Source organism: Pseudophryne corroboree, chromosome 2 (assembly GCF_028390025.1).
Source record: "Pseudophryne corroboree isolate aPseCor3 chromosome 2, aPseCor3.hap2, whole genome shotgun sequence".
NCBI lineage: Eukaryota > Metazoa > Chordata > Amphibia > Anura > Myobatrachidae > Pseudophryne > Pseudophryne corroboree.
In genome coordinates, this window is record NC_086445.1 from 84,673,717 (window position 1) to 84,687,515 (window position 13,799).

Below are 13,799 nucleotides of genomic sequence, written 5' to 3' on the forward strand. Positions count from 1 at the left end.
AACAAGAACCCATGCTTATTACTGGTTCTGCTCCACTAGATAACTGACCCTAGAATAGAGTAACAATATACAATTTGTGTGCACAGTCTGGAATGTGACCTCTAGATACAGTGAGGCCCACCAGAGATTTCTCCTGTATCCCGGTGGCCCAGTCCAACCCTGCAGTTAACATGGTTCTGATAGTATACTCAGGCCCCCATCTCCCATGCTTACTCTCATCTCTTCTGTGTCTGATTCCCCCTCACTTCTCTCTCTATCCTTTTTCTATCCTTTCTTTCTTCTATTTCCTATATTAGGTATACCTTAGTGCAGACATTTTCAACCTTTTACAACTCGCGGCACACTGAACAATATTTAAATATTGCCAAGGCACATTGAAATATAATGGTGATGCATGGTGCAGTTGCGAGTCCTAGGATGTCATGTCGCAGCTTCTACATAGGTAATGCCTGAGCCACATCTGAGAAAGCCAGAAGAGCCCAACACTGCCCGGGCCCAAAATTAGAACTGGCTCTGCAACCACTAAACCCACCAGTATTGATCGTTCCAGGGCCTCAGTAGCAGCAAAACACTGACGGGCCTGGCTCTGCTTCTATGGCGGCACACCTGGAGACTGCTCAGGGCACACTAGTGTGCCACGACACAGTGGTTGAAAAACACTGCCTTGTCTGTTCCTGTTCCTACAGTGAATATTGCTCATACTGCTTGTATTACACATGGGCTTTGGTTTTGCATGTGCTTTAAAAAAAAAAAAAGATAAATCAATCATACTGTATGTCTGTATCATTAATTCTTGTTGGTTTTTTTTCAAACTCTGTGACTCCTCACAGTTCTGCTGGAAGACTATTCCATGGAACTATCACCCTGTTTTAATAATGCCTCAGCTCATGTTACCTTTCAATCTTCTTCCTTCCTTCCTTTTTTTTTTTAAACAGAAATCCATTTAGTTTCCTTCATTTATTTTGAAATATTTTTTTTATGGAAGCTATATGCCATCTGGCAAATGAGGCTTGCTAATAGAGGGTAAAGGTCAGGAACTGTAGGACCCTTAGACCTGCTTTATGTCCCAGTAGGTAGCACATTTTCCGAGTGGTCAGTTATCTTTATTTTAAAAGGTTTTGCCTTCCTGAACTAATAATAATCTAAATATATTTAAATATTTTCTCCCTTCACTACTCTAATCTGCACATGTTCAGTTTTGAAAATCCTCCCTGGTAACAGTGTTGTTTCTGTAATGGGTGCAGGGGCTTCTGTGCACCCCACACCCAGCATCCATGTTATTTATTACTTCCCTCTCCGGAGTCCTGCGTTGCAGTGCTGCAAAATATATGCACCATTTTCCCGGAGACCAGCGCATGCACAGTAGACTCTAGAGTCTACTGGCTTGTGTCACCAGCTACAGCGGTGTGGGCCCAGGGCAGAGACTGCACAGTGCCCCCCAACCTCTCACCTAATATGCCTCTGCTTGATATTATTCAGCCCATGCTCCACCTCAGCTGCCCTTACATGAACTGTTTTCCGTATTATGAATGTATTTTTGAGATATGGCCTATTCCATACTTACTCCTAAGTTTTGGGGTGCTCTCCCAGAAGAGTAGGGCAGCCGCCTGGATCCCACGCACGCAATAAACTGGGGCCATCTGAGGACTTGGTGATGCAATTTGCAGTGAGTTGTGTCATCACAGCTCCGTGCTGCAAATAGCAGCAGTGTTCAAGCAGGTGGCAGGCCGTGGTGACACAATGTGAAAATGCAACGCCCTTCCCACCCTGATGTCACCCTCTGGGATCTCCTGAAGTCGGTACAACTGAATATCGCCCTGCGATCTCCAGTCACTTTAGATGGGAGATCAGGCGCGATATATCAATTGAATATCACCCTATGCCTCCAAGGTCCCTTTACTCCTTTGTTGTAGAAATGACAGCTTCATTTATTTTGTGTTCTGATAGAGGTTTTCCTTGACAGGAATTATTTTATATACAGTATTCTCCTCCTGAACTCACAGTCACATGTACACCATTTATCTATACCCTAAACTACATTTATTTCACCAACTCATGTGTGTAATTTCCATGTTATGCATTCTACACTCCAAATTCCATGCCTGCACCCCAAACAGCGTGTCACGTCTAGCAGAGTTTGAGGATCCGGCAGCAGAGATTTGACCGAGGAAGTAGCAGGCTGTGAATGAACCAGATGAGGGGGCTGGATAACAATCTGCAGGCTGTGGTCGGTCGTACAGAGGCGTGGCTGGTGAAGGAGATCTGTGGAGTGTGGCTTGAAAGACGAGGCAGAAGACCCGGGTCCGACTGTGCCCAAAGACAGTGCCGTAACTAGGCATTTTAGCGCTGTGTGCAAGAAATGACATTGGCGCCCCCCCCCCCACACCTCCCATGTAAGATAGAGGCAGTGCGCGCCGCAGACGTGCAAAAAATATATAGGGGCGTGGCTTCATGGGGAAGGGGCGTGGCCACAAAATAATAGCAATTCATACTACGGTGCACAGTAGTCTCCATTATTCAAATTACGCTGCACAGTAGCGCCACTACACCAGGTAGAGCCCCTTTTATACATTACAGCAGACAGCATCCCCCTTTTTACACATTACAGCAGACAGTCCCCCTTTAGTTTTTACACATTGCGGCAGCCAGGCCCCCTTTTTACACATTATGGCAGCTGGTCCCCCTTTTTACACATTACAGCAGACAGTCCCCCTTTTTACACATTGCGGCAGCCAGGCCCCCTTTTTACACATTACGGCAGCCAGTCCCCCTTTTTACACATTGCGGCAGGCAGTCCCCCTTTTTACACATTGCGGCAGCCAGTCCCCCTTTTTACGCATTATGGCAGCCAGTCCCCCTTTTTACACATTGCGGCAGCCAGGCCCCCTTTTTACACATTACGGCAGCCAAGCCCCCTTTTTACACATTACGGCAGGCAGATTCCCCCTTTTTACACATTGCGGCAGGCAGTCCCCCTTTTTACACATTGCGGCAGCCAGTCCCCCTTTTTACACATTGCGGCAGGCAGTCCCCCTTTTTACACATTACGGCAGGCAGTCCCCCTTTTTACTAGAGATGAGCGGGTTCGGTTTCTCTGAATCCGAACCCGCCAGAACTTCATGGTTTTTTTCACGGGTCCGAGCAGACTCGGATCTTCCCGCCTTGCTCGGTTAACCCGAGCGCGCCCGAACGTCATCATGACGCTGTCGGATTCTCGCGAGGCTCGGATTCTATCGCGAGACTCGGATTCTATATAAGGAGCCGCGCGTCGCCGCCATTTTCACACGTGCATTGAGATTGATAGGGAGAGGACGTGGCTGGCGTCCTCTCCATTTAGATTATAAGAGACTGAGAGAGATTTACTGGAGCTGACTAGGAGGAGTACTGTTACTGTAGAAGTGTAGAGACTGAGTGGAGAGAGTTTACTAGTGAGGACAGTGCAGTTTACTTTATAATCCGTTCTCTGCCTGAAAAAAGCGATACACAGCACACAGTGACTCAGTCACATACCATATCTGTGTGCACTGCTCAGGCTCAGGCCAGTGTGCTGCATCATCTATTATCTATATATAATATTATATATATCTGTCTGACTGCTCAGCTCACACAGCTTATAATTGTGGGGGAGACTGGGGAGCACTACTGCAGTGCCAGTTATAGGTTATAGCAGGAGCCAGGAGTACATAATATATTATATAGTGAGTGACCACCAGACACACAGTGCAGTTTATTTAATATATCCGTTCTCTGCCTGAAAAAAGCGATACACACAGTGACTCAGTCAGTCACATACCATATCTGTGTGCACTGCTCAGGCTCAGGCCAGTGTGCTGCATCATCTATTATCTATATATAATATTATATATATCTGTCTGCAGAGCCGGCCATAGGTATAGGCAAACTAGGCAATTGCCTAGGGCATTTGATATGCCCAGGGGCATCAGCAGCTTCTGCTGATTAAAATGATATGCAGCATGCCTATATTCTGTGTGTAGCATTTCTTATGCAGATACAGCCACAGTCTCACACAGTATATAGGCATGCTACATATCATTTTAATCAGCAGAAGTTGCTTGTGCATCCTAGCCACATAGCAATGCAAATAAGATGCATTTTCATAAAAAAAGGTGCCCAACGTTAGCATTGAGGCAAGATTTATGAGGACACATCTGTATCCAAGCAGAGGCAGAGGTCACAGTGTTAGTGGCAGTGTGAGTGCTGTGTGCATGTGAGTGGGTTGGTTGTGCAGTAGTGTTCAGAATATTTGTAAGGAGCATTATGTGTGCCATGTAAAAATGCATTAATAATGTGCAACATATGTGTAAGGGGCACTATGTGTGTCATTATGTGTATAAGGGTATTAATAATGTGCGGCATATGTGTAACCGGGTACTACTGTATGTGTGTCATTATGTGTATAGGGGCACTAATAATGTGCAGAAAATGTGTAGGGGGCACTATGTGTGTCATTATGTGTATAAGGGAATTAATAATGTGCAGCATATATATAAGGGACATTATGTGTAAAAGAGCATTAATAAATAAAGGGGCATTACTGAGTGGAATTATGTGTATAAATGTATTACTGTGTGGCATTATGTGTATAAGGTGCTCTCCTATGTGGTGTTGCGTATAGAAAGGGCACTACGGTGTCGTCTAATATGAATAAAGAGCAATAGGGTGTGGTGTAATGTGAATAAGGAGCAATTCAGTGTGATGTAATGTGAATAAGGGGCTCTACTGTGAGGAGTAATGTTTATAAGGTAAAGTAATAGTACTGTGGGATGTAATATGAATTATGGACACTATCGCATGATCAAATGTGAATAAAGTTGCAGTACTGTGTGGCGTAATTGGAATTGGGGTTACTATTGTATGGCCATGCCCCTTGCCAGCAAAAACACACCCCTTTTTGGGCTGTGTGCCAAATGTGCGAACTGTTCCTATTTAAAATATAGGGGGTACAAATACCAAAATAAGGACTGCTACGGGTGAGGGGTGATGGTGGTGGGAAAGAGGTGCAAGGTCAGAGGCGGAACCAGCGGTGGTGCTAGGGGGCACCAGCCAACATTTTGCCTAGGGCATCATATTGGTTAGGGCCGGCTCTGTCTGTCTGACTGCTCAGCTCACACAGCTTATAATTGTGGGGGAGACTGGGGAGCACTACTGCAGTGCCAGTTATAGGTTATAGCAGGAGCCAGGAGTACATAATATATTATATAGTGAGTGACCACCAGACACACAGTGCAGTTTATTTAATATATCCGTTCTCTGCCTGAAAAAAGCGATACACACAGTGACTCAGTCAGTCACATACCATATCTGTGTGCACTGCTCAGGCTCAGGCCAGTGTGCTGCATCATCTATTATCTATATATAATATTATATATATCTGTCTGACTGCTCAGCTCACACAGCTTATAATTGTGGGGGAGACTGGGGAGCACTACTGCAGTGCCAGTTATAGGTTATAGCAGGAGCCAGGAGTACATAATATATTATATAGTGAGTGACCACCAGACACACAGTGCAGTTTATTTAATATATCCGTTCTCTGCCTGAAAAAAGCGATACACACAGTGACTCAGTCAGTCACATACCATATCTGTGTGCACTGCTCAGGCTCAGGCCAGTGTGCTGCATCATCTATATATATTATATATCTGTCTGACTGCTCAGCTCACACAGCTTATAATTGTGGGGGAGACTGGGGAGCACTACTGCAGTGCCAGTTATAGGTTATAGCAGGAGCCAGGAGTACATAATATATTATATAGTGAGTGACCACCAGACACACAGTGCAGTTTATTTAATATATCCGTTCTCTGCCTGAAAAAAGCGATACACACAGTGACTCAGTCAGTCACATACCATATCTGTGTGCACTGCTCAGGCTCAGGCCAGTGTGCTGCATCATCTATATATATTATATATCTGTCTGACTGCTCAGCTCACACAGCTTATAATTGTGGGGGAGACTGGGGAGCACTACTGCAGTGCCAGTTATAGGTTATAGCAGGAGCCAGGAGTACATATTATATTAAAATTAAACAGTGCACACTTTTGCTGCAGGAGTGCCACTGCCAGTGTGACTGACCAGTGACCTGACCACACTGACCACCAGTATAGTTAGTAGTATACTTATATTGTGATTGCCTGAAAAAGTTAAACACTCGTCGTGTGACTTCACTTGTGTGTTTTTTTTTTTTTATTCTATAAAAATAAAACTCATTCTGCTGACAGACAGTGTCCAGCAGGTCCGTCATTATATAATATATAATATATACCTGTCCGGCTGCAGTAGTGATATATATATATTTTTTATATCATTTATCATCCAGTCGCAGCAGACACAGTACGGTAGTTCACGGCTGTGGCTACCTCTGTGTCTCTGCACTCGGCAGGCAGTCCGTCCATAATTGTAATACCACCTAACCGTGGATTTTTTTCATTCTTCTTTATACATACATAGTTACATAGACATCTTCTCTTTATCAACCAGTCTATATTAGCTGCAGACACAGTACAGTACGGTAGTTCACGGCTGTGGCTACCTCTGTGTCTGCACTCGGCAGGCAGTCCGTCCATAATTGTATACCACCTAACCGTGGTTTTTTTTCATTCTTCTTTATACATACATAGTTACATAGACATCTTCTCTTTATCAACCAGTCTATATTAGCTGCAGACACAGTACAGTACGGTAGTTCACGGCTGTGGCTACCTCTGTGTCTGCACTCGGCAGGCAGTCCGTCCATAATTGTATACCACCTAACCGTGGATTTTTTTCATTCTTCTTTATACATACATAGTTACATAGACATCTTCTCTTTATCAACCAGTCTATATTAGCTGCAGACACAGTACAGTACGGTAGTTCACGGCTGTGGCTACCTCTGTGTCTGCAGCCGGCAGGCAGTCCATAATTGTATACTAGTATCCATCTCCATTGTTTACCTGAGGTGCCTTTTAGTTGTGCCTATTAAAATATGGAGAACAAAAATGTTGAGGTTCCAAAATTAGGGAAAGATCAAGATCCACTTCCACCTCGTGCTGAAGCTGCTGCCACTAGTCATGGCCGAGACGATGAAATGCCAGCAACGTCGTCTGCCAAGGCCGATGCCCAATGTCATAGTACAGAGCATGTCAAATCCAAAACACCAAATATCAGAAAAAAAAGGACTCCAAAACCTAAAATAAAATTGTCGGAGGAGAAGCGTAAACTTGCCAATATGCCATTTACCACACGGAGTGGCAAGGAACGGCTGAGGCCCTGGCCTATGTTCATGGCTAGTGGTTCAGCTTCACATGAGGATGGAAGCACTCAGCCTCTCGCTAGAAAAATGAAAAGACTCAAGCTGGCAAAAGCAGCACAGCAAAGAACTGTGCATTCTTCGAAATCCCAAATCCACAAGGAGAGTCCAATTGTGTCGGTTGCGATGCCTGACCTTCCCAACACTGGACGTGAAGAGCATGCGCCTTCCACCATTTGCACGCCCCCTGCAAGTGCTGGAAGGAGCACCCGCAGTCCAGTTCCTGATAGTCAGATTGAAGATGTCAGTGTTGAAGTACACCAGGATGAGGAGGATATGGGTGTTGCTGGCGCTGGGGAGGAAATTGACCAGGAGGATTCTGATGGTGAGGTGGTTTGTTTAAGTCAGGCACCCGGGGAGACACCTGTTGTCCGTGGGAGGAATATGGCCGTTGACATGCCAGGTGAAAATACCAAAAAAATCAGCTCTTCGGTGTGGAGGTATTTCACCAGAAATGCGGACAACAGGTGTCAAGCCGTGTGTTCCCTTTGTCAAGCTGTAATAAGTAGGGGTAAGGACGTTAACCACCTCGGAACATCCTCCCTTATACGTCACCTGCAGCGCATTCATAATAAGTCAGTGACAAGTTCAAAAACTTTGGGTGACAGCGGAAGCAGTCCACTGACCAGTAAATCCCTTCCTCTTGTAACCAAGCTCACGCAAACCACCCCACCAACTCCCTCAGTGTCAATTTCCTCCTTCCCCAGGAATGCCAATAGTCCTGCAGGCCATGTCACTGGCAATTCTGACGAGTCCTCTCCTGCCTGGGATTCCTCCGATGCATCCTTGCGTGTAACGCCTACTGCTGCTGGCGCTGCTGTTGTTGCCGCTGGGAGTCGATGGTCATCCCAGAGGGGAAGTCGTAAGCCCACTTGTACTACTTCCAGTAAGCAATTGACTGTTCAACAGTCCTTTGCGAGGAAGATGAAATATCACAGCAGTCATCCTACTGCAAAGCAGATAACTGAGGCCTTGACAACTATGTTGGTGTTAGACGTGCGTCCGGTATCCGCCGTTAGTTCACAGGGAACTAGACAATTTATTGAGGCAGTGTGCCCCCGTTACCAAATACCATCTAGGTTCCACTTCTCTAGGCAGGCGATACCGAGAATGTACACGGACGTCAGAAAAAGACTCACCAGTGTCCTAAAAAATGCAGTTGTACCCAATGTCCACTTAACCACGGACATGTGGACAAGTGGAGCAGGGCAGGGTCAGGACTATATGACTGTGACAGCCCACTGGGTAGATGTATGGACTCCCGCCGCAAGAACAGCAGCGGCGGCACCAGTAGCAGCATCTCGCAAACGCCAACTCTTTCCTAGGCAGGCTACGCTTTGTATCACCGCTTTCCAGAATACGCACACAGCTGAAAACCTCTTACGGCAACTGAGGAAGATCATCGCGGAATGGCTTACCCCAATTGGACTCTCCTGTGGATTTGTGGCATCGGACAATGCCAGCAATATTGTGTGTGCATTAAATATGGGCAAATTCCAGCATGTCCCATGTTTTGCACATACCTTGAATTTGGTGGTGCAGAATTTTTAAAAAAACGACAGGGGCGTGCAAGAGATGCTGTCGGTGGCCAGAAGAATTGCGGGACACTTTCGGCGTACAGGCACCACGTACAGAAGACTGGAGCACCACCAAAAACTACTGAACCTGCCCTGCCATCATCTGAAGCAAGAAGTGGTAACGAGGTGGAATTCAACCCTCTATATGCTTCAGAGGTTGGAGGAGCAGCAAAAGGCCATTCAAGCCTATACAATTGAGCACGATATAGTAGGTGGAATGCACCTGTCTCAAGCGCAGTGGAGAATGATTTCAACGTTGTGCAAGGTTCTGATGCCCTTTGAACTTGCCACACGTGAAGTCAGTTCAGACACTGCCAGCCTGAGTCAGGTCATTCCCCTCATCAGGCTTTTGCAGAAGAAGCTGGAGACATTGAAGGAGGAGCTAACACGGAGCGATTCCGCTAGGCATGTGGGACTTGTGGATGGAGCCCTTAATTCGCTTAACAAGGATTCACGGGTGGTCAATCTGTTGAAATCAGAGCACTACATTTTGGCCACCGTGCTCGATCCTAGATTTAAAGCCTACCTTGGATCTCTCTTTCCGGCAGACACAAGTCTGCTGGGGTTGAAAGACCTGCTGGTGACAAAATTGTCAAGTCAAGCGGAACGCGACCTGTCAACATCTCCTCCTTCACATTCTCCCGCAACTGGGGGTGCGAGGAAAAGGCTCAGAATTCCGAGCCCACCCGCTGGCGGTGATGCAGGGCAGTCTGGAGCGACTGCTGATGCTGACATCTGGTCCGGACTGAAGGACCTGACAACGATTACGGACATGTCGTCTACTGTCACTGCATATGATTCTCTCAACATTGATAGAATGGTGGAGGATTATATGAGTGACCGCATCCAAGTAGGCACGTCACACAGTCCGTACTTATACTGGCAGGAAAAAGAGGCAATTTGGAGGCCCTTGCACAAACTGGCTTTATTCTACCTAAGTTGCCCTCCCACAAGTGTGTACTCCGAAAGAGTGTTTAGTGCCGCCGCTCACCTTGTCAGCAATCGGCGTACGAGGTTACATCCAGAAAATGTGGAGAAGATGATGTTCATTAAAATGAATTATAATCAATTCCTCCGCGGAGACATTGACCAGCAGCAATTGCCTCCACAAAGTACACAGGGAGCTGAGATGGTGGATTCCAGTGGGGACGAATTGATAATCTGTGAGGAGGGGGATGTACACGGTGATATATCGGAGGGTGAAGATGAGGTGGACATCTTGCCTCTGTAGAGCCAGTTTGTGCAAGGAGAGATTAATTGCTTCTTTTTTGGGGGGGGGTCCAAACCAACCCGTCATATCAGTCACAGTCGTGTGGCAGACCCTGTCACTGAAATGATGGGTTGGTTAAAGTGTGCATGTCCTGTTTTGTTTATACAACATAAGGGTGGGTGGGAGGGCCCAAGGACAATTCCATCTTGCACCTCTTTTTTCTTTTCTTTTTCTTTGCATCATGTGCTGATTGGGGAGGGTTTTTTGGAAGGGACATCCTGCGTGACACTGCAGTGCCACTCCTAGATGGGCCCGGTGTTTGTGTCGGCCACTAGGGTCGCTAATCTTACTCACACAGTCAGCTACCTCATTGCGCCTCTTTTTTTCTTTGCGTCATGTGCTGTTTGGGGAGGGTTTTTTGGAAGGGACATCCTGCGTGACACTGCAGTGCCACTCCTAGATGGGCCCGGTGTTTGTGTCGGCCACTAGGGTCGCTAATCTTACTCACACAGCTACCTCATTGCGCCTCTTTTTTTCTTTGCGTCATGTGCTGTTTGGGGAGGGTTTTTTGGAAGGGACATCCTGCGTGACACTGCAGTGCCACTCCTAGATGGGCCCGGTGTTTGTGTCGGCCACTAGGGTCGCTAATCTTACTCACACAGCTACCTCATTGCGTCTCTTTTTTTCTTTGCGTCATGTGCTGTTTGGGGAGGGTTTTTTGGAAGGGCCATCCTGCGTGACACTGCAGTGCCACTCCTAGATGGGCCCGGTGTTTGTGTCGGCCACTAGGGTCGCTAATCTTACTCACACAGTCAGCTACCTCATTGCGCCTCTTTTTTTCTTTGCGTCATGTGCTGTTTGGGGAGGGTTTTTTGGAAGGGACATCCTGCGTGACACTGCAGTGCCACTCCTAGATGGGCCCGGTGTTTGTGTCGGCCACTAGGGTCGCTTATCTTACTCACACAGCGACCTCGGTGCAAATTTTAGGACTAAAAATAATATTGTGAGGTGTGAGGTATTCAGAATAGACTGAAAATGAGTGTAAATTATGGTTTTTGAGGTTAATAATACTTTGGGATCAAAATGACCCCCAAATTCTATGATTTAAGCTGTTTTTTAGTGTTTTTTGAAAAAAACACCCGAATCCAAAACACACCCGAATCCGACAAAAAAAATTCGGTGAGGTTTTGCCAAAACGCGTTCGAACCCAAAACACGGCCGCGGAACCGAACCCAAAACCAAAACACAAAACCCGAAAAATTTCAGGCGCTCATCTCTACTTTTTACACACTGCGGCAGGCAGTCCCCCTTTTTACACATTGTGGCAGCCAGGCCCCCTTTTTACACATTGCGGCAGCCAGGCCCCCTTTTTACACATTATGGCAGACGGTGTCCCCGAGAGAGAGAGAGAGAGAGAAAGAAAGAGAGATACTTACCATCTGGCAGTCAGGCTCCTCGTGCAGCTCCCTCGGTGCAGGCAGGTGAGAAGGAGGAGGAGGGAGGGGGACTGGAGCCACAGCAGCGCTATTTCATTGGTAGTAAGCGCTGCTGCTGCTGTCCCCTCTCCTTCTGTATTGGCTGCCTGGTGCTGCTGTGGATGCTGGGATGGAGGAACCACATCCCAGCATCCACAGCAGCGCCAGGCAGCCAATACGGAAGGAGAGGGGACAGCAGCAGCGGCGCTTACTGCCAATGAAATAGCGCTGCTGCGGCTCCAGTCCCCCTCCCCCTCCTCCTTCTCCCCTGCCCAGCGCTGCTCTCCTCCCCAGTGCGGCGCACGGCGCAGACTTCAGAGGCGGCATGTAATGAGTCAATTTGACTCATTACATGCCGCTGGCCGTGCGCCCTCAGGGCAACTGCGCTGTGTGCCAAGCCCACTTGGCAAACACGTAGTTACGGCCCTGCCCAAAGAGTCTGACTGGACCGGGTTTCCCAGGGGCGCTTCCACAGGCAGTAGCAGGCTAGAAACGGCAGGACTGCAGCAGCAACAGAGAACCGACCAAGCAGGATCAGGAGGAACAAGAATACAGCAGGAATCCTGGGAGCACAGGCTAAAGCACCTACAACAGGTTTGTAACTAGAAGCACTGGCATCCCTGTCCTAAACCAGCCCCCTTTTATAGGGAGAGCTTCCCCTGGATTGGCTGGAAGAAACAGGAAACAGGAACTATGCTTAAAACTTGGTCTCCAACATGGCGGCGCCCAGTAATGCAGACCTTTTTGCAAAGCCACAACGCTCACTGCCCCTGGTCTCCTAGCAACGGCTCAGCAAGAGCGACCCACTGTAGCGGCGTCCCGCCGCCACGAGCGGACCCCCTCACTGCCGCTACTGCTGCCCATGGATCCGGCGCAGCAGCCCACCTCCGCCGCTGCCCGCACATCGCCAAGGAAGCCAGCCCCGCGGCCTCAGCGTACCGGTAAGACTCCGGACGCTGACAGTACCCCCCCTTTGCGGGTGGACTCTGGACACCTATGTGGTTTAGTTGGAAACTTGGCATGAGATGTCCCAAGAAGTCTTGGAGCATGGACATCCTCTGCATCTACCCAAGATCTCTTCTCTGGCCCATACCCCTTCCAATCAACAAGGTACTGGATGCGACCATAACGTCTGCGAGAATCGAGGATCTTGTGAATCTCAAATTCGTCTCCATGTGCTGATTGGATCTTGGGTGATTTAGGCACAGCGGCTCTGAACCGATTAAGTACCAATGGTTTTAAAAGAGAAATATGAAATGCATTAGGAATTCTTAACTGCGGAGGTAATTTCACTTTGTAAGCCACAGGATTCAACACTTTTTCGATTGGGTAAGGCCCAATAAATCTGGGAGCAAACTTCTTTGTAGGAACCTTTAATCTTAGGTTACGTGTGGAAACCCAAACCCGATCTCCTACCTTAAGGCTTGGTACAGCTTTTTGTTTCAGATCTACATAGGTCTTATATCTCTTGGATGTCTTGAGCAAAGTCTTGTGAACTTGTTTCCAGGCTTCAGTAAATTGTCGAAGTGTTGACTCTGCGGCAGGAACCTCGAGCGTAAGCAGAAGTTGGAAGTCAGGAACTCTTGGATGGTAACCATAATTAATGAAGAATGGAGAAGATTTTGTGACAGAGTGATAAAGATTGTTATGGGCAAATTCTGCGAATGGGAGAAAGTCCAGCCAGTCGTCCTGTGAGGAGGACATGAAAAAAACGCAGAAAAGTCTCCAGATCCTGGTTCACTCTCTCTGTTTGGCCATCCGTTTGGGGATGATATCCTGAGGAGAAGTTTAATTTCACGCCAAGAGCAGAACATAGGGATCTCCAAAACTTGGCCACAAATTGAGGACCTCTATCAGACACGATTTCCTGTGGTAGACCATGGAGTCGAAAGATCTCTGCTATAAACAATTTTGCCAACTGGGATGCAGATGGTAGATTAGCCAGAGGAACAAAGTGTGCCATTTTAGAGAATCGGTCAACTATGACCCATACGGTGTTCCGCCCACCAGACGTAGGTAAATCTGTAATAAAGTCCATAGAAATATGCGTCCATGGTCTTAGTGGTACCGGCAAAGGATGGAGTAACCCGGCTGGTGGACCTTTGGGACTTTTATGCTGGGCACATTTTGGACAGGCAGCTACGAATTCCTGAACGTCAGTCCTGAGATGAGGCCACCAGTAGGAGCGCTGAATGAATTTAAGTGTCTTATAACTACCCGCACG